The sequence below is a fragment of the Budorcas taxicolor genome, chromosome 7 (genome assembly GCF_023091745.1).
Source record: "Budorcas taxicolor isolate Tak-1 chromosome 7, Takin1.1, whole genome shotgun sequence".
Lineage (NCBI taxonomy): Eukaryota > Metazoa > Chordata > Mammalia > Artiodactyla > Bovidae > Budorcas > Budorcas taxicolor.
The window spans coordinates 12,503,612-12,529,801 of NC_068916.1; the positions used below are offsets into that span (position 1 = coordinate 12,503,612).

General features: G+C 46.4%; 1 pseudogene; it reads left to right on the forward strand.

Moving 5' to 3' along the window:
* LOC128050479 (mitochondrial transcription rescue factor 1-like) lies at window positions 1-26,039 on the forward strand (annotated as a pseudogene).
* Window positions 26,040-26,190: the final 151 nt, after the last annotated feature.

The window sequence follows — 26,190 nt, forward strand, 5'->3', positions numbered from 1 at the left end:
ATGGGCATCTGCTGGCTTGGACCCCTGGGCGCTGACAAGGTGGGGCCCTCAGGACAGCCGGAGGACTCGCTGCGCTGCCCACTAACCACACAGCCTGAGCGCCAGAGCCCATGCAACACAGGTGAGTGAGCGACAAAATCTGGGGGGGCAGAGTTCTGCAGGGAGTCTAATCTTTATTTCCTTGCTGCAACCTTACCTGTATAGGCAAAGGTAAGAACCCAATGACCCCCTCCTTCCTCTGAATAGGTTTTCTTTGGGGGTGGGAAGTTTATTTCTCTCCGCAGCTTCTCTTGCTGGGGGCAGACTCCCTGATTTCCAGCTTTTACTTCTTGCTGAAATATTCATTTTCTCTCAACTGCCCTTGGCCCTCCTGTAGTACTTGATATCTGCCACCTGCTCTGGGCCTGTGACATTTCCCCAATGATCATAGTTTCTAAGCTAAGTCTAATTCTACTTTTTTTTAAATGTCTCCCCCAACCCCGTCTCCTGTCCTCCGCCATGCCCCCGGCCATCACTCAAGTCTAAATTAGTCTGTTTTTGCTTTAAGATGCAGGCAGGCTGGACTAAGTGACGAGCTTGGAATCTTGCGCGCCTTCCCCTCCCCCATCGCCTACGACTTTGTTGTGGTGGGGGGGGCGGGGTGGTGGTCCCAGAAACAAAAGTTCACGCCCCCCGTGTCGCCGGTCCTTGTTTGCTGTGCTCTAACCGGCGTGAATACGTTTGGAAAAAGGGAGATGGCAGATGGCTGTTGAGGATAATTACGCCGTCCTAGGCAACCTCTTGTTCTGTTTAATATTTAATATTTTGCCCTCCCTTGCTCCAAATGAAAAGCAGAGACAGTGCTAGCACCCCTCTAGACCAACCCCTCCCTTTAGGAAATGTTTGGACAGAACTGACTCTCCGGGTGGCTTTTATTTCCCAAGAAATGAGAGAAATCACTCTCCTGTCTGGCTCTCGCCCGCTGACAGCTTCAGAGAACACCGTGGCTAGTGGGGGCGGGAGGGGGAAGCGCCCCGGGGGCTGGGCTCCTCTGCCTTTTCCCGGGGCTCGGGCTTTGAGGGTTCCTGAGGGACTGAGCTGGAAGAAGGAATCAAAAGGAAATGTAAACAGGAGGACGATATAGCTTCCAGGAGGCAGTGGCCTCCGCCGTGGCTGAACAGACAAGAGGGGCGCTCTTCCCGGGGCCGCCTCCTTCCTTAGCTTCTAGGTGCGGGGGTTGGAGGGGGGTAGGGATCTCCACTAGGTATTCCGGTTCCATCCTGAGTTTCCTGTTCAGAGTCGCCAACTTCAGGGCAGACCTGCCATTTCCCCTGCGGGCTCTTTCAGGGACAGGCTTAGGTCTCTGGGGGATGGGGGAGGGATGGGGGAGGGATGGGGGAGGGATGGGGGAGGGATGGGGGAGGGATGGGGGAGGGATGGGGGAGGGATGGGGGAGGGATGGGGGAGGGATGGGGGAGGGATAGGGGAGGGATGGGGGGAGGGATGGGGGGTTGCGGTGGGGAGGTTGGGAGAAAGGCAGTCTCCTGTGTCTGGCAGACTCTGGCCCCTCATCCCTGACTTCGCTTCTAGATCTTCCAAACCCAAGACCCGGGGTTCAGGAAAGCTCCCAACTCCAGAGGTCTTAGTAGCTGACTATCCCATCGATGTTTTCCTCTAAAACACTGGGATATGCAGGCACGCATAAAGGTGTTCCAGCCAATGCGTGGTGCCTTACTCTGCTTTTTGTAGAAGGAAATGGAAACCCACTCCAGTATTCTTGACTGGAGAATTCCATGGACAGAGAAGTCTGGCGGGCTATACAGTCCATGGGGTTGCAAAGAGTTGGGACGACGGAGTCGTTGAGCACATAAAGATGCTGCTTGAGGCAAATGCCATCATCCCTCTAGATAAGACTGGGTTACTTCAGTGCTACCCTTCTTGCTCCCCCAAAGTAAGTGGAAAGATCAGAACTAAGGTTCTGGAGGCAAAGGGCAGATTTTTTTTTTCTAAAAGTGTTTTATTTTGGGGGGGTGAGGTGGGCAGCACTGACATGAGGAATCTTAGTTCTCCCAGCAGGGATCAAACCCATGCCCCCCGCCCCCCCCCCCCCCCCCCCCCCGCAATGGAAGTGTAGAGTCTTAACCCCTGGACCGCCAGGGAAGTCCCCCAAGGGCGGATTTGACATTGAACAAATTACTGGGCAAATGACCTGCAAAGTAATTGCAAGTGCAGCTCTTGAACATCATAGCACCAGCAGAAGTTTTGACTTGTTTTCTTATTTTTTTTTTAAATGCTACCTTACAGGGCAAGAGGGCCCTTAGTGGCCAAGGGCAAGTGAGGGAAGATCTTATTCCAGGATCTTTCAAGCCAACTGTCTTCACAGTGACAGACAGGCGAGGGCTCTAGGCATGCTCTCGTAAGCCCCTCCCGGCAAGGCCAAGCCTGTCTGATGGCGGTCAGCGAGACTGACTTAACTGAGTGCAGGAGGGGAGGGGAGCTGGTCAGACTCCTCAGACCTTCGTCTTCGAAGTGCAGACCCTGGACTGGCAGCATACTCTGGGAATGCAGTCTCAGGCCCCATCCAGGCCTGTTGAGTTAGAATCTGCATTTCAGCTGGATTCCAGGGCAGAATCAGAGTCTGACTGGCTAGTCAGAGTCTTAGAAACTGGGGCTTAAGTCTGTGCATCAGTGTTCTAGTTGACAGGCCAATTGTGGCATCCTAATAGTAGAGGTCCTGGGGGACCAGGCCAGGTGATGCTCAGTGCTGGGCACATAGTAGGTGCTCACTAAATCTTGGCTACTTTTTTGTTGTTGATATTGTTGCAAGAATTGATTAATGAAGGTAATGTGGTTTTGTAAAGCTTCATTTATTATGGGCTTCCTAGGTGGCTCCGTGAAAGAATCTGTCTGCCAACACAGGAGATATAGGAGATGCAATTTCGATCCCTGGGTCAGGAAGATCCCTGGAGGAGGAAATGGCAACCCACTCCAGTGTTCTTGCCTGGGAAATACCATGGACTGAAGAGCCTGGTGGGCTACAGGCCATGGAGTCACAAAGAGTTGGCCACTACTGAGTGACCGACTTGTTGTTCAGTTGCGAAGTTGTGTTCGATTCTTCACTACCCGTGGACTGCAGCACCCCAGGCTTCCCTGTCCCGCAGTATCTCCCAGAGTTTGCCCAAGTTCATGTCCATTGAATTGGTGATGCCATCCAACCATCTCACTGTCTGTCACCCTCTTCTCCTTCTGCCTTCAATCTTCCCAGCATCAGGGTCTTTTCCAGCAAGTCAGCTGTTCCCCTCCGTGGCTAAAGTATTGCAGCCTCAGCATTAATCCTTCCAAAGAGAATTCAGGGTTGACTTCCTTTTGGATCGACTGGTTTGATCTCCTTGCTTTTCAAGGGACTCTCAAGAGTCTTTTCTAGCACCACAGTTCAAAGGCATCAGTTCTTCAATGCTCTGCCTTCTTTATTGTCCAGCTCTCACATCCGTACAAGGCTATGGAAAGACCATAGCCTTGACTATATGGGCCTTTGTCAGCAGAGTGATGTCTTTGCTTTTGAACACACTGTCTAGGTTTGTCATAGCTTTCCTGCCAAGAAGCAGTTGTCTTCTAATTTCATGGCTGTGTGCACCATCCACAGTGATTTTAGAACTCAAGAACAGGACATCTATCATTGCTTACACCTTTCCCCCTTCTATTTGCCGTGAAGTGATGGGACTGGATGCCATGATCTTAGTTTAATATTGAATTTTAAGCTGGCTTTTTCACTCTCCTCCTTTACCCTTATCAAGAGGCTCTTTAGTTCCCCTTCACTTTCTGCCATTAGAGTGGTATTATCCGCATATCTGAGGTTGTTGACATTTCTCCTGGCAATCTTGATTCCAGCTTGTAACTCATCCAACTTGGCATTTCCCATGATGTGCTCTGCATAGAAATTAAATAAACAGGGTGACAATAAACAGCCTTGTTGTACTCCTTGCTCAATCTCAATGAACCAGTCAGTTGTTCCGTACAGGATTCTAACGGTTGCTTCTTGGCCCGCATACAGGTTTCTAGAAGGACAGGTAATATGGTCTGGTATTCCCATCCCTTTAAGAATTTTCCACAGTTTGTTATGATCCACACAATCAAAGGCTTTAGTGTAGTCAATGAAACAGAAGTCGATGTTTTTCTAGAATTCCCCTGGTTTCTCTATGATCCAGCAAATGTTGGCAATTTGATCTCTGGTTCCTGGGTCTTTTCTAAACCCAGCTTGGACATATGGAAGTTCTCGGTGCACATAATGCTGAAGTTAGCATGCAGGATTTTGAGCATGACCTTTCTAGCATGGGAGATGGGTACAACTGTCCAGTGGTGTGAACACTCTTTGATACTGCCCTTGGGAACTGGGATGCAGACTGACTTTTTCTAGTCCTGTGGTCACTGCTGGGTTTTCCAGATTTGCAGACATATTGAGTGCAGCATTTTAATAGCATCATCTTTTAGGATTTTAAATAGCTCTGCTGGAATTCCGGCACCTCCAATAGCTTTATTGGCAGCAGTGCTTCCTAAGGCCCACTTGACTTCACACTCCAGAATGTCTGGCTGTACACAAAAGATCTTAATGACCCAGATTACACAATGGTGTAGTCTCTCACTCAGAGCCAGAATGAACGACTTAGCACAAACTTATTTATTACCTTTTTGATCATTAAAAAATTGAAGTATAGTTATTTTACAGTGTTGTGTTAGTTTTAGGCCTACAGCAAAGTAATTTATATATATATATATATATATATATATATGTATACAATGCAGGAGACCCTGTTTTGAATTCCGGGGTTGGGAAGATTCCCTGGAGAAGTGATAGGCTACCCACTCCAGTATTCTTGGGCTTTCCTCATGGCTCAGCTGGTAATTATCCACCTTCAGTGCGGGAGACCTGGGTTTGATCCCTGAGTTGGGAAGATCCCTGGAGGGGGTCATGGCATCCCATTCTAGTATTCTTGCCTGGAGAATCCCCATGGACAGAGGAGCCTGGTAGGTTATAGTCCAGGGGGTCTCAAAGAGTTGGACATGACTGAGTGACTAAACACGGCATATATATGTATAGATATTCTTCCTCAGATTCTTTTCCACTATAGGTTATTACAAGATACTGATCTCAGTTCTCTGTGCTAATTTTGGCTACTTTTAAATTTCTCTCCAGAGCAAGGATGTGTATCCAGTTTCTTTTCTAATTTAAAATACACCCAACATAAAGTTTACTGTGTTTACCATTTTAATTTCACCAGTTAAGCAGTATTAGTATATTTGTAATGTGGTGCCACCATTACCTCTATTTATTAACTGTTCCAGAATTTTCTGTTCATTTCAAACAGAAACTCTCTACCATGAAACAGTTACTCTCATTCCTCAGTCCCCTGGCGCCTGGCAACCAACTACAGGCTTTCTCTCCTTATGGATTTCCCTCTTCTCCATACTTCATAGAAATGTGTCCGACTTCTTTTCACTTCTGATTTCTTTTGTAGCTCAGACTTCAACTTCCCCTTTCTTTCACGTGTCCCACCTACCCCTCCCTTAGAGCATGCAGGTCAGATGAGTATTGGAAACATATCCTAGACCCTACTATTTCACACATTCATCCGTTTTTATTTTGAACTTTTTAAAAAATTGGCATAGAGCCGATTAATGTTGTGATAGTTTCAGGTGAACAATGAAGGGACTCAGCCATACATGTACATGTATCCGTTCTTCCCACACCCCTTCCCACCCCGGCTGCCACGTCACGTTGAGCAGAGCTCCCTGGGCTAGCCAATAAGTTCTTGTTGATTATCCACTTTAAATACAGCAGTGTGTACATGACCATCTCAGACTCTCTAACTGTCCCTTCCTCCTGGCAGCCGTAAGTCTGTTTTCTAAGTCTGTGAGTCTCTTTCTATTTTGTAAGTTCATTTGTATCATTTCTTTTTAGATTCCACAAATAATGGATGTCACATGCTATTTCTCATCCTCTGTCTGAATTACTGCACTCAGTACGACACTTTCTAGGTACATCCGTGTTGCCATGAATGGCATTATTTCATTCTGTTTAATGGCTGAGTAATATTCCATTGTGTATATGGACCACATTTTCTTCATCTGTTCTTCTGTCAATGGACATTTAGGTTGCTTCCATGCCTTGGCTGCTGTAAATAGTTCTGAAAGAACGTTGGAGTGAGTGTATCCCTTCAGATCATGCTTTTCTCTGGATGTATGCCCTGGAGTGAGATTGCAGGGTCATACCGTAGTTTTAGCTTTAGGTTTTTAAAGAACCTCCATACTGTTCTCCACAGCGGATGCACCAATTTACATTCCCACCAACAGTCACACGTTCATTCTTAGTGAGCAAGAACAATGTAGGGAGGCTCAGTCTTCAGATATTTTTTCAGGACTGGAAACCCAGACTACTCACTTCTTCTTTTTCTAAAAGTGATTCCGATTTTAGTATCCAGCTCTTTCCCTCCAGCCAAAACCATCACTACAATTTCTTTCAGCTCCAGTGGGGAGGCAGTTTCTAGATGATATCTTGAGAGTTTTAAGATCTCAAGGTGTGGAATAATTGAGTCACAGTGCCACACAGTTGGTACTTAGTAAATATTTGCTGAACAAACGATGTATGTCAGCACTGACAATTACCGTCATAATGGATTAATGTCTTCGTGTAGCAATATGTTGATGACCATCCACAGCCGCTGGTTGGTCAAAGGGGCAGAATGAAGGAGGGAGATCATGAAGTTCCTAGTAATGCTAAGTGCCAAGTCAGAAACACATGTACTGGGGACTTCCCTGGTGCTCTAGTGGCTAAGACTCCGAGCTCCTAATGCAGGGGGTCTGGGTACCATCCCCAGTCAGGGAACTAAATCCCACATGCTGCAACTAAGAGTTTGAATGCTGCCACTAAACATTCTGTGTGCTGCAGCTAAGCCCCAGTGCAAGCAAATAAATGAATAAAACCCATGTATTGAAGGCAAAGGATTCCAAAGATGCAGTTTGTAGGCAAAACTGTGCCCCTAACCCTGAGAACACAGAGGACAGCGAATGTCCCTTAAATGTTTGGTTTAAGGGAACAACATTAGAGCCCCATTCTCTCCTGGGCGGAGTTCTATTTTATTTTTTCCTGGCAGTCTATTTTTTTTTTTTTTTTCCGTTTAACCTTCCGATTCCAATGGATTCAAGTAAGTTTAAGAGCGAAAGCGACAATATAGGATGATGAGTGGTGTCAGTCGTCTGGAGCGTGAGCCCAGTTGTGATATTGCTCTGCACAGGAGGATCTCCCTTGTTTCTTTAGCCACACAACTTGTGGGATCTTGGGTTTCCCTGGTGGCTCAGATGGTAAAGAACCTGCTTACAATGCAGGAGACCCAGGTTCGAATCTTGGGTTGGGAATATCCCCTGGAGAAGGAAACAGCAACCCACTCCGGTATTCTTGGCTGGGAAATCCCACGGACAGAGGAGCCTGGTGGACTGCAGTCCAGACACGACTAAGCATGCGCGCACGCCTCACATGTAGGAAATTACCATGTGCGGGTCACTGTTGCGAGCACATTGCGTAGATTGAAATGATTTCATCTTCACAAGAGCTTGATGAAGTCTGTGCTCTCATCATCCTCATTGTACAGATGGGGAAACTAGCTCAGAGATGTGAAATGGCTTGCCCAAGGTCACGTAGCAGGAAGGGACTGATCCAGGAACCAAGCAGGCCGGTTGCAAAGCTGGGGGCATTTCTCCACCAACTCTCATCAGTCATTGGTTGAGGAATATTCCAAGGGTATTAACTCCCCAGAACCTCTGGCCTGTCCTTCAATCCTGCACCCAGAACTAGCCCCATGCAGGGAGTGGCAGGTGCTGGAGGTAGAGAGCCGTGGACACATGTGGGCAGGTGAAGGATTTGGGCGCTGGTAAATTTTCTTGGAGGCTTGATAGCAGAATAATCCTTTTTCTTTTTTTTTTTTTTAAGATTCATTTATCTTTGGCTGTTCTGGGTCTTCACTGCTTCCTGAAGGCTTTCTCAAGTTGTGGTAATCAGGGGCTACACTTTGTTGCGACGCTCAGGCTTCTCATTGCAGTGGTTTCTCCTGTTGCAGAGCACAGGTTCTCAGTCCGCAGGCTTCAGTGGTTGTGGCACACAGGCTTTGTCGCTCTGAGGCATGTGGGATTCTCCCGGACCAGGGATCAAATGTGTGTCCCCTGCATTGGCTGGAGTTTTCTTAACCACAATTTGTCATTGTTGTTCAGTTGCTCAGGTGTGTCTGACTCTTTGCAACCCCATGGACTGCAGCACGCCAGGCTTCCCTGTCCTTCACTATCCCCTGGGGTTTGCTCAAACTCATGTCCATTGAGTCGATGATGCCGCCCAACCATTTCATCCTTTGTTGCCCTCTTCTCCTCCTGCCCTCAATTGCCACTCATTAACCACTAGACCAACAGGGAAACCCCAGAAACATCTTTAAAAAAACAAACAAACTACAATTCCCCTTTTATTTATTTATTTTGCCTGTGCCCAGGGGCATGGAAGATCTTAGTTCCCTGACCAGGGATCAAACCTATGCCCCCTGGCACTGGAAGTGTGCAGTCTCACCCCCTGGACTGCCAGGAAAGATCCACAGAAACATCTTTTGAGCTGGACTTTGGAGATGGGGAGATAGAAGGATATTTAGGATGGAAGGCAAAGAACTGTGGAAGTTAGGATGTGTTCAGGATTGGCAGTGGGAGGTCTTTGGGACTGGCCAACAGATAACCTGATAGGCTATGATGAATTGAAGTGAGAGTTAGGGCTCAGAACACAGAGGAAAAGATTACAGTCCCTCTGCATGGATCGAATGAGGGTCTGAACCTTGGCAAGTGAAAGCGAAGTAGGAGGAAGTCAGTAGCCCTGATGATGAGTAGAATGTGGGGTGAAGGAGGGAGAGAGGGTGATCACTCCTATGACTTTTTGAGTTTCATACAAATCTGACTTCCAGGGGCGCCTGAGAACACCCGAGTCAGGCCATGTCCCTCCTCTGCTTAGAATCTTCCACGGCTCCCACCTTCAGTCAGATCAGTTCAATCTCTCAGTCATGTCCGACTCTTTGTGACCCCATGGACTGCAGCACACCAGGCCTCCCTGTCCATCACCCACTCCCGGAGTTTACTCAAACTCATGTCCTTTGAATTGGTGATGCCATCCAACCACCTCATCCTCTGTCATCCCTTTCTCTTCCCACCTTCAATCTTTCCCAGCATCAACGTCTTTTCCAATGAGTCAGTTCTTTGCATCAGCTGGCCAAAGTGTTAGAGTTTCAGCTTCAACATCAGTTCTTCCAATGAATATTCAGAACTGATTTCCTTTAGGATGGACTGGTTGGATCTCCTTGCAGTCCAAGGGGACTCTCAAGAGTCTTCTCCAATAGTTCAAAAGCATCAGTTCTTTGGTGCTCAGCTTTCTTTATAGTCCAACTCTCACATCCATACATGACCACTGGAAAAACCATAGCCTTGACTAGACGGATCTTTGTTGGCAAAGTAATGTCTCTGCTTTTTAATATGCTATCTAAGTTGGTCATAACTTTTCTTCCAAGGAATAAGCGCCTTTTAATTTCATGGCTGCAGTCACCATTGCAGTGATTTTGGAGTCCCCCCCCAAAATAAAGTCTGTCACTGTTTGAATTGTTTCCCCATCTATTTGCCATGAAGTGATGGGACTGAATGCCATGATCTTATTTTTTTCAATGTTGAGTTTTAAGCCAACTTTTTCACTCTCCTCTTTCACTTTCATAAAAAACAACAAAAACAATAACAGCAAAATCCTATGTCCTCTCTGTAATCCACAAGGCTCTCTACCATCTATCCCTGTCACTTTCCTCTGTCAGCTCACTCGCTCACTCTGCTCCAGCCACACAGGCCTCCTTGTTGTTCCCTGGACTCACCAGGCACGCTCCATCCATGGGGCCTTTGCACGGCCTATTCCCTCTGCCTGGGCCAGTCTCTCCCCCCTCCACCGCCCAACCCTCATGGCTCCTCCCTCACCTCCTTCAGATCTTTGCTCAAATGGATGTTTCCCACAAGGGTCCTTTCTGACCACCTTCTTCTTTTTTAAATTATTATTTTTTAATTTTGGCTGTGCAAGGTCTTTTTTGCTACATATGGGCTTCTCTAATTGTGGAGCATGGCCTCTGGCTCCATAATTGTGACGTGCAGACTTAGTTGCCCCACAACCATGTGGGATCTTAGTTCCCCAACCATAGATGGAACCCATTTCCCCTGCATTGGAAAGTGGATTCTTAACCACTGGCCCACCAGGGAAATCCTACCTTCTGTAAATGACATTCCACTTCCCCTTCTTTTTCCTCCTCTTCTATTTTCTTTCCTCTGTCTGCATAATTTTACTTGTTTAATCTTGTTTCTTGTCTGTCTCGCTTACTAGAATGTCCGTTCCACGAGGGCAGGGAATCCATATTCCCTTTTGTTTACATATTCTCTTTGGGTCCCCTACGACAGACACATAGTAGGTGCTCAATAAGTGTCACTGGCTAGATGAATGAATGAATGATGGAAAGGATAATGGAGCCATGAAACTATAATTGGGAAGAAGAATTCAGCTTGTGGTATTTCCCTGGTGGTCAAGTGGTTAAGAATCCACCTCCCATTGTAGGGGATGTGGGTTCGATCCCTGGCTGGGGAACTAAGATCCCACATGCTGCGGGGCAGCTAAGCCTGCGAGCCTCAGCTAGAGAGCCTGCTTGCTGCAGCTATGGAGGCTGTGCGCTCTGGAGTCCGAGCACCACAACTGGAGGGAAGCCCATGCCTTGAACGTACGACCTGTTGCAGCCATAAATAAATAAATATCAGTGGTTCACCTGGATGTTGCCCAGCAGCCTGCACCCCAAGGGTTTCCACTCCTCTCTCCTTCCTAAAGCCTAGTCAGTGTCCAGAGGCTGCTGTGAAAAGTCATCCAGCAATCCCAGGGGATCTGTTCATCCTGGTGAGAGGGAGTGTGTGTCTCCCTCCACTGTGATGGGCAACTGACCAAGCAGGTGAAAAACCAGCCCAGCTGTGACATAGCTTCTTCTCAGCGGGGGAGGGACCTTTGCAGCTGTACTCAGGGCTATGCTGGCGTGCTGGTCTCAGCCTAGCCTTCAGCCTTTGCCATCTGGCTTGACATTTTCTTTAGCTCTGTTCTCGTGTATGTGGGGCAATTCTGGAGTTTGGCCCCAAGCAACAAGAGCTCTTATTGGCCCTGGCTTTTTCATTTCACCTTTCTGTTAGCTTCTCTTGGCATAGGTGGGGTATGGGGTGAATTCACTCTGCCTGAGACAGAGTGGCTTTGGGTTGTCTGAATTAGCATGAAAGCTCTGATACATGTCTAGATCTCCTTATTGGTGCCCTCAATAAGTGGATGTCTGCACTGCTATATTTAAAATGGATAACCAGCAAGTACCGACTGTACAATGCAGGGAACTCAGCTCACTCCGCTCATTATTATGTAACAACCTAAATGAGGAAAGAGTTTGAAAAAGAAGAGATACATGTATATGTATAACTGATTCACTTTGCTGTACACCTGAAACTAACACATTGTTAATCAGCTATACTCCAATATAAAAGAGAAAGTTTAAAAAGAGGGTGTTTAAAACAATTATTTTCGATTGTGCTGAGTCTTTGTTGCTGTGCTCAGACTTTCTCCAGGTGCAGCGATGGGGGGCTTCTCACTGTGGTTGCTTCTCTTGTTCTGGAACACTGGCTCTAGGCATGCCGGCTTCAGTAATTGCAGCATGCAGGCTCAGCAGTTGCAACTCACTATTCATCTCCAGGACTCTTCTTCATCTTCTCAAGCAGAAACTCTGTCCCCATTAAACGTTAAACCCCACTTGCCCTCCTCCCAGCCCCTGGCACCCCACCATTCTACTTTCTGTCTCTATAATTTGGCCTCATATAAGTGGAATCGTACCGCACTTGTCCTCTTGCGCCTGGTCTCCTTCATTGAGCATAGTGTTCTCAAGGTACATTCATGTTGTGGCATGTGTCTGGATTTCCTTCCTTCTCAAAGCCAAAAAACATCCCATTGGACATTTCGTTTGTCTTCATCTATCGATGGACATTTGGATTACTTCCCTGTTACCTTTCAGCTCTTCCACCAACAGTGCATGAGGGTTCGCTTTTCTCTGTATCCTTGCCATCACTTGTCATCTCTTATCCTTTAAAAAAATAATTTTATTTGTTTGTTTATTGGTTGTGCTGGGTCTTCGTGGCTGCTCGGGCTTTTCTCTAGTTGGGGCGAGCAGGGGCTACTCTCTAGTGGTGCAGACTTCTCCTTGTGGTGGCTTTTCATTGTGGAGCATGGGCTCAAGGGCGCCAGAGTTTCAGTAGCGGAGGCACATGGGCTTAGTAGGTGCGACTCCCGGGCTCTGCAGCACAGGCTGAGTAGTTGTGGCGCACGGGCTTAGTTGCTCCTCAGCAGGCGGTATCGTCCTGTATCAGGGGTCGCACCCACGTCTCCTGCGTTGGTAGAAGGATTCTCTATCACTGAGCTGCCAGGGAAGCCCTCTTGTCTTTTTGATGGTAGTGATTCTAAACAGTGTGCAACAATATCTCACTGTGGTTTTGATTTGCATCTCCCTGAGAATTAGTGATGCTGAGCACATTTTCATTTGACTGTTGGCCATTTGGATGTCTCTTTTAGAAAAATGTTATTTAGTGCCTCCATTGATTTTTTTTTAAAAAACTATGTGTTGACTGCACTGCAAAGCATGGGACATCTTCATTCCCTAACCAGGGATCAAACCCACACCCCTTGCAGTGGAATGTTGAAGTCTTAATGACCACCAGGGAAATCTCCTCTGCCAAATTCTTTAATTAAAATTTTTATTTTGTATTGAAGTATAGCTGATGAACAGTGTCGTGATAGTTTTAGGTGGACAGCAACAGGACTCAGCCATACAATTTTTTTTTTTTTTTAAGCTACTGAGTTGTATGAATTCTTTACAGATTTTGGATACCAACCCCATATCTGATATATGGGGCTTCCCCAAGTGGTGCTGATGGTAAATAATCCACCTGCCAATGCAGGTAGATTTGAGAGACCTAGGTTTGATCCCTGGGTCCAGACAATCCCCTGGAAAAGGAAATGGCAACCGACTCCAGTATTCTTGCCTGGAGAATCCCATGGACAGAGGCACCTGGCAGGCTACAGTCCTTAGGGTCACACAGAGTTGGACACGACTGAAGGGACTTAGCACTCACATCCGATGCATAATTTGCAAATATCTGCTCCCTTTCTATAGATGGCCATTTGTTTTGTTGATGGTTCCTTTTGCTGTACAAAATCTTTTTAGTTTGATGCAGTCCCATTTACTGATTTTTGTTTTTGTTACTCCCTGCTTTTTTTAATTTGAAGAAGTATTTTTAAGTCTTTTTGCTTCCCATTTTTAAAAAGTTTTAATTGAAGGATGGTTGCTTTACAATATTGTGTTGGTTTTGCCATACATCAACATGATAGCCATAGGTATACATATGTCCTCTACTCCTTGAACCTCCTTCATCTTTTTTTTTTTTTGGCCTCACTGCAGGGCATGTGGGATCTTCCCTGACCAGGCTTCAAACCCATGCCCTCTGCATTGGAAGTGTGGAGTCTTAACCACTGGACTACCAGAGAAGTCCTTTTTTTGTTATAAGTTTTTACTTCTAGGTAGAATCCTGCACTTGTCCTTTACCTGTTCCAGGGATTGTTTAGGGTCCAGAAATCACTTTTACTATCAGTCAAATAAAACATCTAGAAAGGGATGAATACATTTGAAGGGAAGTTGAAAATGACATTTGAATTAGCTTCATCCTGGCTATTAAAACCCACAGTCTGTTGAATTTCTCTTCAGCCTAGGACTCAGGAAGAGATACCATTTTTTCCGTGGGTCTTAGCAGCACTTGTTTAGTCTGGGGCTAGTTGAGATGCCTTGTTAACAGAGATCTTAGCACAGAGCAATACAGGAAGGCATGAAACTACCTAAGAGAGCTCACACAGCAAGTGGAAGAAAGAGAATGAAGGCTGAGAGAGAGAACAAGAGGGAAGAGGTGAGAGCAAATGATTTTGTGAGAGATGCTATCTTTAGCTGTCTTTTTAATGAACGCTTTGGTGTTCTCTATAGGACTCCACACCTGTGTGGATTCTCTTGAATGCAAAGCTTTCAAAGCATGAGAAAAACATTCATTGAGTGAAACCAGTGTTGCTTCTGTGAAGTAGTATATTAGTTGTGTCTGTTAGTCACTCAGTCGTGTCTGGGTCTTTGCGACCCCATGGACTGTAGCCTACCAGGCTCTTCTGTCCATGAAATTCTCTGGGTAAGAATATTGGAGTGGGTTGCCATTTCCTTCTCCAGGGGATCTGCTTGACCCAGGGATCAAACCCAGGTCTCCTGTATTGCAGGCAGATTCTTTACCAGTAGGGAAACGCTATGTACTGGCTGATGTCCCCCTAAATTCATATTTTGAAGTCCCTAACTTCCAACGGGATGCTATTTGGAGATGGGAGGTCATTAGGTTTAAATGAGATCAGGAGGTTGCGGTCCTCGTGATGGGATTGTTGTTGTTCAGTTGCTAAGCTGTGTCCGACTCTGTGACCCCATGGACTGTAGCCAACCAGGCTCCTCTGTCCATGGGATTTTCCCAGCAAGAATACCTGAGTAGGTTGCCGTTTCCTTCTCCAGGAATTACTGCCCTTATAAGAAGAGACACCATCTCTTTCTCTCTTTCTCCTCCATGTAAGGACACAGAGAGAAGGTGGTCATCTACAAACCAGGAAGCAAACCCTCCTCAGGAACTGACCTGGTCTTGGACTTCCAGCTTCCCAAACTGCAAGAAAGTAAATGTTTGTTATTTAAGCCCCTCAGTCTACGGTATTTCACTATAGCGGCCAAGCTGACTAAGACAGGAACCCTGCAGTAACAAATAGGCCCCCAACTGGGTGAAAAGTCAAACGAAGAAGTTTGTTTCCAACTCACCTGATTACCCTGGAAGGCTGTTTCTGGTCAGTGGATGACTCTCCTCCTCCATATGGTGACTCAAGGACCCAGGTCCCCACCTTTTCATGGCTCCAGCACACACAGAGCCCTTACTGTCTCCCATGTCTAGCCAGCAGAGGAGAAGGGGAACTTATCGAGGGCATGCCTGCTCCTTAAAGCTTTGACCCAGGGTGACACTGCTGCTCACATCCCATGGGTGAAGATGAGTCACGTGGCCACACCAATTCAAGAGGAGCTGTAGCCCCTGGACACTGTTTGTTCCCCAGGGTGATGCCTTGATTCTGGTTGCAATATCTGTCTAATTTTCTTTTCTTTTACAATTTGATTGGTTGATTGATTGGTTGAAGACCTGCGCGGGGTCTTCACTGGCGCGTGCTGGCTCTCTCTAGTTGTGGTGAGTGGCAGCTGCTCTCCAGTTGAGGTACACTGGCTTCTCACAGTGGTGGCTTCTCTTGCTGCAGAGCACGTGCTCTAGGACTCCCAGGCTTCAGGACCTGTGGCTCACGGACTTGATAGTTGTGGCTCCCAGGCTCTGGGGCACAGGCACAATAGTTGTCGTGCATGGGCTTGGTTGCCCTGTGCCATGAGGGATCTTCCTGGATCAGGCATGGAACCTGCTTCTCCAGTATTGGCAGGCAAATTCTTTATCGCTGAACCACCAGGGAAGCCCTTCTGTCAAAATTTAAAATGCACACAGTCTTTGAAAGAGCAATGCCACTTCTAGAATTCATTCTACAGAAATACTTGTAGCATGGACTTCCCTGATGGTCCAATGGTTTAGACTGCGCTTCCAATGCAGAGGGCACGGGGTCAGTCCCTGGTCAGGGAACTAGGTCCTGCGTCTACTGCATGACATGGCCAAGAAATACAAATAAATAAGGAAAGGAAAAAGAGTTGAGAAAAGAAATACTTGCAGCAGCTTCATGGGGATTTATATATAAAATGATGGCCACAACATTTTGAGGAATAGAAAAAATGAAAAGATCCAGATGTCCACACTACATAAATTCAATGGGTTCATAGAAAACTATAGGAACTGGTGTTGAATGTTGTTTAAGATATATTATTAAGTGCAAAAAAATTCAGACTTTTATGTATATACACATACATAAAATATATATGTATGTGTTTATATAGACAATGATGTGTATATGTATATGTGAATATGTGTACATATATGTATATGTGTGGTCAGTTGGGCCCGACTCTTTGTGACCCCATCAACTGTGGCTGACCCACCAGGCTCCTCTGTCCATGGCGTTCTCCAGGCAGGAACTCTGGAGTGGGTTGGCATGCCCTCCTCCAGGGGATCTTCCTGTCTCAGTGATTGAACTAGAGTCTCTATGTCTTCTGCACTGGCAGGTGGATTTTTAGCATTGCACCACCTGGAGAGCACCCATATATGTATATATGTAATCTCACTTTTTTGGGGCTGAGCCACATGGCATGGGGGATCTTAGTTCCCTGACCAGGGATTGAACCTTGGCCCCTGCAGTGGAAGCATGGAGTCCTAACCACTGCACTGGTAGGGAATTCCCTTTTTTTTTTTTTAAATCTCACATTTTTTTTTAAACTAATGCTTGTACAGTTTTTTGTACACATGTGGGATTGTGTATAATTTTTTCTATGCTGCCATATCCAATTACCTCAAATTGAGTGGCTTACCAACAGCATGCTGTTTCCATGGGTTGGAAGTCTGATAGGCTTGACTGGGTTGCAGTCAAGGTGTTGGTGGGCTGTGCGCTTTTCTGGACACTAGGGAGAATCTGTTTCCTTGTTCATTCAGGCTGTTGGCAGAAGTTGGTTTCAAGCTATTGCGAGTGACCTGGGGTCCTGTTTCCTTGCTGGCTGGCAGCTGGATGTTGTTCTTAGCTTCTTGAGGCCACCAGAATTCCTTGGCCTGTGGCTTCTTCATCTCAGAAGTAATGACCCAGGGTCAAGTCCCTCTCTCTCCCATGCTTCAAATCTCTCCTGCCTCATTTTCTGTTGCATTGCTGGCAATGCCAGCAATTCTGCCTCCCTCTTACTTTTTTCTTTTCTTTTTTTTCCTTTTCTCTGTCTCTCTCTCTCTCTCTTTTTTTTTGGTTTATTTTCAAACCCTGGTGTTGAGGGCTGACTTTCAAAAGATCGCAGCGAGGGAGCTTCTCTGCTACCTCTGAAACTCTGACCTCTTTTACTTTAAAAAAAAAATTAATTTATTTTCACCTGGATCTTTGTTGCTGCCTTTTCTCGAGTTGTGTCGAGTCGGGGGCTACTCTCTAGCTGCAGTGTTTGGACTTCTCACTGTGGCGATCTCTCTTGTTGGGGAGCATGGGCTCAGAATGCAGGCTCAGCAGTTGTGGCTCACAGGCTCAGTTTGCCCTCGGCATGTCGAATCTTCCTGGACCAGGGAACAAACCTGTGTCCCCTGCTTTGGCAGGTGGATTCTTAACCACTAGACCACCAGGGATGTCCTGCCTCTTCTTTTAAAGACCTATGTGATGAGCTTGGGCCCACAGGAATAACCCAGGATATGCTCCCTATTTTAAAGTGTGTAACCTAGGACCAGTTTCTTTCACCACGTAATATAACATACTCAGGTGCCAAGATCATGGGGGACATACTCTGGCTTCCCACAGATTATGTTTTGGGAGAAGTGTTCTTTGTAAGTAAAAGGCTTAGTGTCAGACTCTGGGTTGGACCTCAGAGAGAGGTGTTAGGAACCCCAAGAAACCTAGATTTGTATCCCTGGCCTGTTTGCTCCAGGCTATGGGACCTTTGGTGAGCGGTTGCACCTCTCTGAACCTCAGTCTTATCTGTAACACAAGGGAGTAGTTTCCCACTTCCTCTGGGGCTTGTGTGTGGGTGGGGAGATTTGGCTAATATCCCTTTTTCTGCCCAAATCAAAGCTTAATTGTAGGGAGGAAGGGCATATCTACTTGCTCTTAGTGAATTTAATAGGATTATTTTGCCTTTAAAAATATTTGTTGGTATTGTTGCATCACTTCCTGTCTGACTGTGTGACCCTATGGACTGCTGCACACCAGGCTTCCCTGCCCTTCACTATCTCCCGGAGTTTGCTTAAACTCATGTCCATTGATTCAGTGATGTCATCCAATCATCTCATTCTCTATTACCCCCTTTTCCTCCTGCCCTCAATCTTTCCCAGCATCAGGGTCTTTTCCAATGAGTTGGCTCTTCACATCAGGTGGCCAAAGTATTGGAGCTTCGGCTGCAGCATCACTCCTTCCAATGATGTTCAGGGCTGATTTCCTTTACAATTGACTGGTTTGACGTTGTAGTCCAAGGGAGTCTCAAAAATCTTCTCCAGCACCACAGTTTGAAAGCATCAATTGTTTGGCGCTCAGCCCTCTCTATGGTCCAACTCTCACATCTGTACACGGCAACTGGAAAAACCATATCTCTAACGACACGGATATCTCTGCTGTTTAATACGCTGTCTAGGTTTGTCATAGCTTTTCATCCAGGGAGCAAGCGTCTTTAATTTCAACAAACATGCAGAAAAATGCACAAATGAGTTTTTACACAGATCTATATACTGTGTTCCTACCAGGACCCAGGTAAAGAATTAAGGAATTTCCAACCCTCAGTGGGCTGTCAGTTTAAACAAATTAAAAAATATAGGGAACACGTAGTTAAATTTGAGTTTCAGATAAACAGTGAATAGATTTTGGACTTCCTATCAGTGGAATTGCACAGTGGGTCCTCCTCTGTGTCGTTCTGTGAGATTCATCCATGCTGGTGCCTGCGATGCTCTCTTTTTCACTGATGTGTAGTGTTCCACTCTATGGATACACCACACTCTGTTTTTTTATTTTCTTGTTAATAGACCTTTGGGTTGCTTCGAGTTTTAACCTACTAAAAACAGAGCTTTGTGAACGTGACTTTCAGTGGCTAGATGCTCTTACGTGTGAAACTACTGGCCATTTTTAGTTTAAAAATTTTCCTCCCAGATGGGAGAAAAAGACATCCTCCCACACCAGTGAATAAATTGAAGTCTTGTAGGTTACATTCCAGCCCCCAGCCTGGTCTTATTTTTATTTCCTGAATGAAGGACCTTGTGAGCATTTTGAGTTTCCATCTTCTCTAATGGGTCTGAGGAGCCTGTGAAGCTTTAGAGAATGTTTTTTTTCTACGTTTAAGTCAATTTTATTTTCAATTTTGTAATTGAAGTATAATTGATTTACAATGTCATGTTAGTTTCAGGTATACGGAAAAGTGATACAGTTTCAAAGTGATTCAAGAGCATGTCATTCAGTCACTAAGTTGTGTCTGACTCTTTGGACCGTGTGGTACTCTGAGATTCTTAGTCCTTCATTGTCTCCCGGAGTTTGTTCAAACTCACGTCTATTGAGTTGGTGACACTATCCAACCATATGGCCTCTGTCGCACTCCCTTCTCCTCTTGCTCTCAATCTTTCCCATCTTCAGGGTCTATTTTCAGTGAATGGGCTCTTTGCATGGTGGCCAAATACCTTTTCAGATTCTTTTCCTGTATAGGTTATTACAAAATATTGAGTATAGATCCCTGTTCTATACAGTAGGTTCTTGTTGCTTATCTGGTGTTGTATGTTACTCTCAGTCTCCTAATTTATTCCTCCCCTCCCCCCTACGTTTCCCCTTTGGTAGCCTGAAGTCCTCTAATTTTAGGGGCTATATCTTTTACTGATTTTTAGGAGAGAGAAGGCTGCTTCAAGAGTTATTGGTACTTGTTTAACCCATGGATGGTGAAGCCTGGTGCCCAGCGCAGCTATGTAAATGTCCCTGTCCACGTGGGGGTGGTGCACAGAAGCCACGCAGACTGCCTTGCAGTCCCTGCCTTGCTGCTCCCTCTCCCATAGCTCCTGAACCAGCTATATTCATCAGGAGCATCTTCAGGTGCCATCTGGTTGCTATGGCAACTCAGGCTGGTCCAGGCTTGGCAGTGGGGGTCAACCCCCATCTCGGCTGCAGTTCCGATTTGGATTCAGGGAAATAGACACACGTGATATCTGGTGCTTTGAGGAAGTCCTACTATGATTACAGTAACAGTGAGATTTTTTTTTGTGGTCTCAGGCTTAATGTCGCTTCTCTTCTGTTTGCTTTAGCTCCGTTGTCATCTCTTTGCACCGTCTGTTCATGAAACCTGGCCGCTTCTAAGGGATGCAAACGCCATGTGCTTTGCCATTTCCTCTGTGCTGTGGCTGAGCAAACAGACAGGGAACAGCTCACCTGGTCACAAGGCCCTTGCAGGTGCCAGGAGCGGACCCCCGGCTGGAAGCACCCGCTGGCTGGGGATGTGTTTGCTTCTTGTGTGTACACACGGGACAGCTGGGGCTCTGCTGTTGGAAGCGCGCGTGATGGCTCTGCAGAGTGAGCTCCGTGGTGCTGCTTGAGAAGCCGTCCCCATCGCCCCCTACCCTGCCCTGACCCATCCAGCTTCCGGGCTCCACCCACCTGCCACAATGTCAACCTGAGAGCCAGTGTTGACCAAGCACTTTCCATGGCCTGGCGCTGTGATCAGAGCTCTGCCTTCCGACAGGCACCCACTGACCCCTCACTATGGCTCCCTGTCCAGCTTATCCTTATCCCCACCTTGTGCAGGAGAAAGAGACTCAGAGGATTAAATAATGCTGGGGAACACACAGCTAGTTGATGGTGTGCTGGAGTCCGATGGGCCTGGCTCTGGACTCAATCTTCTTTCCCACCACAGTTTATCCCTTCCCTACCTAGGCGAAGTCCTAGACCCCAGGCAGCAGTGTTCTATGTGCTTGCTGATGTTTTCTTGGGTAGCCTCATCCTTAAGATCATTCATTCATTCAGAATGCATGCAGGCTTAGTCGCTCAGTGTGTCTGACTCTTTGCAATCTTATGGACTGTGGCCCACCAGTCTCCTCTGTCCATGGGATTCTCCAGGCAAGAATACTAGAGGAGGTTGCCATTTCTTCATCCATGGGATCTTCCCGACCAGCATCACCCGAGTTGGCACATAGATCCTTCACCACTGAGCCACCTGGGAAGCCCAAGTTTTCAGGGACCCAGGGGCAGACAACATAGATCAAGATCCTTGTATGCATAACACTGACACCCTGCAGGGGACACCAAAAGCCCCACGAGCAAGACCTCGTTGGAGGATGCGATGAGGAGTGCCTACATCCGACCGCAGCCTGAATAATAAGAGGGAGCTGACCCGTCACAGACGAGGGGAAGAGCATGCTAGGAAGTGGCCTGTCTGCATGCTTGCTCAGTCGTGTCCGACTCTTTGTGACCCCATGGACTCCAGCCCACCAGTGTCCTCTGTCCCTGGGATTCTCCACACAAGAAACACTGGAGCGGGTTGCCGTTTCCTACTCCAGGGGGTCTTCCAGACCCATGGTTCGAATCCGTGTCTCTTGCAGCTCTCGTGTCTCCTACACTGGCAGGCAAATTGTTTAGCACTGCTGCACTAGGAAGAGGGGACAGCAATTGCAAAGATGGAATGAGCTTGGCAGAGACCAGGAGTGGCGAGGCCAGTGACTCTGGGGCTTAGAGGCAAGAGGGGGAAGGAGAGGAGTTGGGGCCAGGCTGATGGGGCAGCCTGTAGGGAGTGGCTTTTATTTCTCTAAGAGCAAAAGAGTGACTGGCTCTTTTCAGAAGCTTCCCCATTGACTGCAGAGGAGAATGCAGGCTGGACGTGGGGAGTGAGAAAGCCAGCTGGCCCAGGAGAGGCAACTGCCCAAGTCCAGGCCAGCAGTGAGGGAGGCTTTGCCATGGAGGGAAGTGGTTCCATACAGGATCTATTTTGGAGGTGAATGGATGGCACTAGCTGACGGCTTTCAGTCGGAGAGTGAAGGGAAAGGGAGAACCATGTGATTTGGGCACCAAGTTAAATTGGGAGGCCTGTGATGAGATGGGGGATATTGGGAGCAAAGGGCTGTAGAGAAGGAGCAGAGAAAGGGGCTTTGTCTTGAGCCTGTGGGACCAGCAGGTGGCTGTCTCAAAAGATGTCACTCCTGCCTGTGCCTTAGGTTTTATCTTTCCTACTCCATCCCCCATCTTCCCAGGAACAAACCTGCCTTCTCTAGGTGCCTGAACCTTTTTCCATCAAGCCTGGGCTCTGGGGTGTTAGTTGCATTGGGGATACCACACAGAACATCCAAGTTGTAAGCTAGGTTCTTTCATTTTTCAAAAATGTTAAAGTATGATTGATTTGCAATGTTGTGTTAGTATTGAAACAGGAATCTGAATTCTTGTTCACAGAGCTGAAGAATGAACTTCACGAACATGCAGTCAATCACAGTAGCAAGCAAATAGGATTTATTTTAAAGAGACGAAAAGAACAAAGCTCTCAGCATAGACACTGAGAGATACTGAAGTGAAGTGAAGTCGCTCAGTCGTGTCCGACTCTTTGCGACCCCGTGGACTGTAGCCCACCAGGCTCTTCTGTCCATGGGATTCTCCAGGCAAGAATACTGCAGTGGGTTGCCATTTCCTTCTCCAGAGAGATACTGAAGTGCCCCCAAATGTGGGACTTACAGCATTTATAAGCATTAAAATGCTTACAGCACTCAACAGCATTATATCCTCTCTAGTGTCGATCTGTGCAGTTTTGATCGGCTCTTGTCCTTAACGTATGCCATTTCTAGCCAATCCAGTGTTTAACTTGGCATCTTTTGGCTTCCTTTGATCGCCAGTTTCTAAGTCTCCTCACAGTTTCAGTCACCGTCGTGTGACCCTGTCTTAGGACCCCTGGCCATTTCACAGAGGATCAGACATGGGCCCAAGGCCGATGGTCTACCTGTTGGTTTTCTTTTAGATAAGAGGGCCAGGAGTTAATGGTTGTCCTGTCCCGCGTCTGGGTGTTGACGATCTACCAGACCAAGGACGCATTCCTCTGAAAGTCAGGAAACTGGAACAAAGGATACAGCTTTAGGTTAAGTAGAGTGAGATGTTTATTGACAAAAAGACTGAGGTCTTATTCTTACACTGACTGCCTAGCAATTTCTACCCCAGTTTCAGGTATACAGCCCAGTGATTCAGTTTTATAATCTGTGTCTATATCTATTCCTTTCCAGATTCTTTTCTCTTACAGGTTATCACAAAAATATTGAATATAGTTCCCTGTGGTGAATTCTTTCTTTAATATTGACACAGTAAGCACATTTTGGGGAATGAGAGAAGCAACTCCAGGAAGTAGAAATGGAACAGGTAGCAAGACACTTGAACCTTCCTTTCATCCTCAGTTTTTTAAAAGTGTGTGCGTGCGTGTGTGTGTGTGTGTGTGTGTGTGTGTGTGTGTGTGTGTGTGTACACACATATATTTATTTTGGCTGCGCCAGGTCTTAGTTGAAAGATGCAGGATCTTTTTTAGTGGCAGCATGCAAACTCTTCTTTTTCAGGTCTGGCATGTGGGATCTAGTTCCCTGACCAGGGATCAAACCCAGGCCCCTTGCATTGGGAGCGGGGAGTGTTAGCCACTGGACCACCTGGGAAGTCCCAGTCTTCAGTTTTATTTCTATAAAATGGGAAGGAAAATGCCTTCGAGGCATAAGTGCTTATAAAAGGAATAAAAGGCTTTTTTTTTTTCAATGCAAAGGGAATGTATTTAGAAAAACACAAAAGGCTTTATAAATTCACGATTGTAGGCGATTAAGAGTAAGTTTTCATGGGAGTAAATTGAACCTTAAAGGCGTCATGAAGATAGGCCTATTAAACTCCATTAGTTACAAGATCTGAAAGAAAAAACCTCCCCAGAGGGAAACAGCATTCATTAAACTGATACTGAGTTGATCTACTTAGGAGAGGCTTACTTAGGAGAGGGAACGTTCTTACTTCTTAGAAGCCTTCAAGCAGAGCAAGAGGAAATAGTCAGCAGGGAGATAAGCCTCCACTCCCACTCCCGTTTCTTTGCACCATCTTCTTACACCTCTGGGTGTTGAGGTGACTCTTGCAATGTTTATGCATGGGATTTGGGCTCCTAATTCTCATTCAGGCTGGCCTTCCTGTGGATTTCCTTTTCTTGGACAGACACTGGGAGGCTAGTGATGGGGTGCCGTTAGATGGGAAAACTCAGTTTGGGGTTGAAAATATGCTGTTGGATAAGCCGTGGATCTGAACACCATGGGCCATCTCACTCCTAGAAGGAACAAGAAAAATTTTCTTCCCATCGCTCACAAGGTCCTGTGTGATCTGCTCCATCACCTCCCCACCCTCATCCCTATTATGCTTCTCCTCACTCACAGCCACTCAGGCCTCCTTGTTGCTCCTTGAGCAAATCACACACAGCCCTGCCTCAGGACCTTTGCACATGCTGTTCTCTGCCTGGAACGCTCTTCTCTCAGATACCCATCATGGCTACTGCTTCAAGTCCTCCAGGTCTCTCTGTTCAGATGTCACTTCCTCAGAGAGGCCATCTCTGACCCTCTATTTAATACAATAGCCAGCCCACCCACCACTTCCTATCATCCTCTGTGGTGAGCAGAATTGTGTCTCCTGCCCCCAAATTCATGTGGTGCAGTTCTAACCCACAGTAGCATGTGACTGTATTTTTTAAAGATTTTTCTCTTTTGACATGGGCCATTTTTAAAGTCTTTATTGAATTTGTTACAATATTTCTTCTGTTTTATGCTTGGGCTTTTGGCCCCACGGTATGTGGGATCTTAGCTCCCTGACCAGGGATGGAACCCACCCCTCCTGCATTGGAAGGCAAAGTCTTAATCAGTAAGACTGCCAGGGAAGTTCCAGCATGCGACCATATTTGGAGGTAGAGCCTTTAAAGACATAATTAAGGCTCCTCTCCACTGGCCACACTCCTGCTAGGTCTCCACGTGAATCCCTCATGTCCTGCCTTGGTCTGGTCAGCTTGGGATGCCCTGTAGACCCTGAAGGTGGGTGCTGTAGGGCTGTAGGAACCTGGTGGGCTGAGGCTGTCTGCCCCCTGGCCTGCCTGGCTGCTCCTGCTGGCTGGAGATCCAGGTTGAAAGCCCAAGGATGCTGGTGTTCAGTTTCCCTTGACTTCGAGGACCTGGGAAGGTCATATGCACCACAGGTATGACTAGTGTCAGATTGCCCAGCAGTATTTTAAGAAAGCCAGATGCCTGGACTGGAGACTGCAGACACCTTCACACAGACACTGTGCTTTCCTGTAATTGATACTTCATGATATTATAAATTAATTGCATGATAAATGCATGATATTATAAAACTTTTTTTTCTTCTTTTTTTTGCCACACGTTAAAGCTTGCAGGATCTTGGTTCCCCGACCAGGGATCGAAACCAGGCCCCCTGCAGTGGAAGTACAGGAAGTGTGGAATCCTAACCACTGGACCACCAGGGAATTCCCATAAAATACTCTTTTATAACATCATCTCACTGAGATCTCCAGGGCTTTTATGTTCATTTTTTTAAAGAATTTTTTTGATGTGGACCATGTTTTTAAAAAGTCTTTATTGAATTTGTTATAGTATTGCTTCTGTACTATTTTATTTTAATTTTTGGTTGCAAAGCATGTGGGATCTTAATTCACTGACTAGGGATTGAACCCACACCTCCTACCTTGGAAGACAGGCTTAACCACTAGACCACTAGGGAAGTTCCCCCCAAGGCTTTTCATATCTTCAGAATCTATATTCCCATTTTCCAAAAGACTCAAAAGTCATTTAAACTCTAAGAAATCTACTAAAAAGATGATGAAAAATTTAGAAGATGACGGGGACCCTGATGAAGAGTGTGACCATAAATGAGATGAGTGAGCAGGAACAGAAGCCCGAGGACGAACCCAGGGTGGTCAGAGACCATCTTTGTTAGGTGAAAGTAGTGTAATCTTGTCCAGAGGATGTTATCCTGAAGCCAGACCCAGACAGTGGAAGAAATAAAGCCTCAGGCTGAATAGGGGAAAAAGTGCGGAAGACGAGAAGGGTGAAAATGGGAGATACACTGGCTCTTCTAATGGGAGAGGATGAAGAAGCAGAAATAGACATGGTGATGTGGATTCTCCTGAAAAGAAAAGTATTTAAAGAGAAGACTGACCGAGTGGTGCTACCACTCAGTGGGAAAAGTAAAGTTGCCTGAAAAGAATATGCTCAAATAAATGCATTGTTTTTAGCAATAAACCTGCTTTCTAGTGGTGGGGGAAAGGGCCAGGTTACAAAGAGGAGTTTTTAAAAAATTAAAATTAAGTTCTCCTATCATTTGGAGGGGGAAAGAAAAAAGAAAAAAAATGAGAGAGGAAAAAAGAGGCA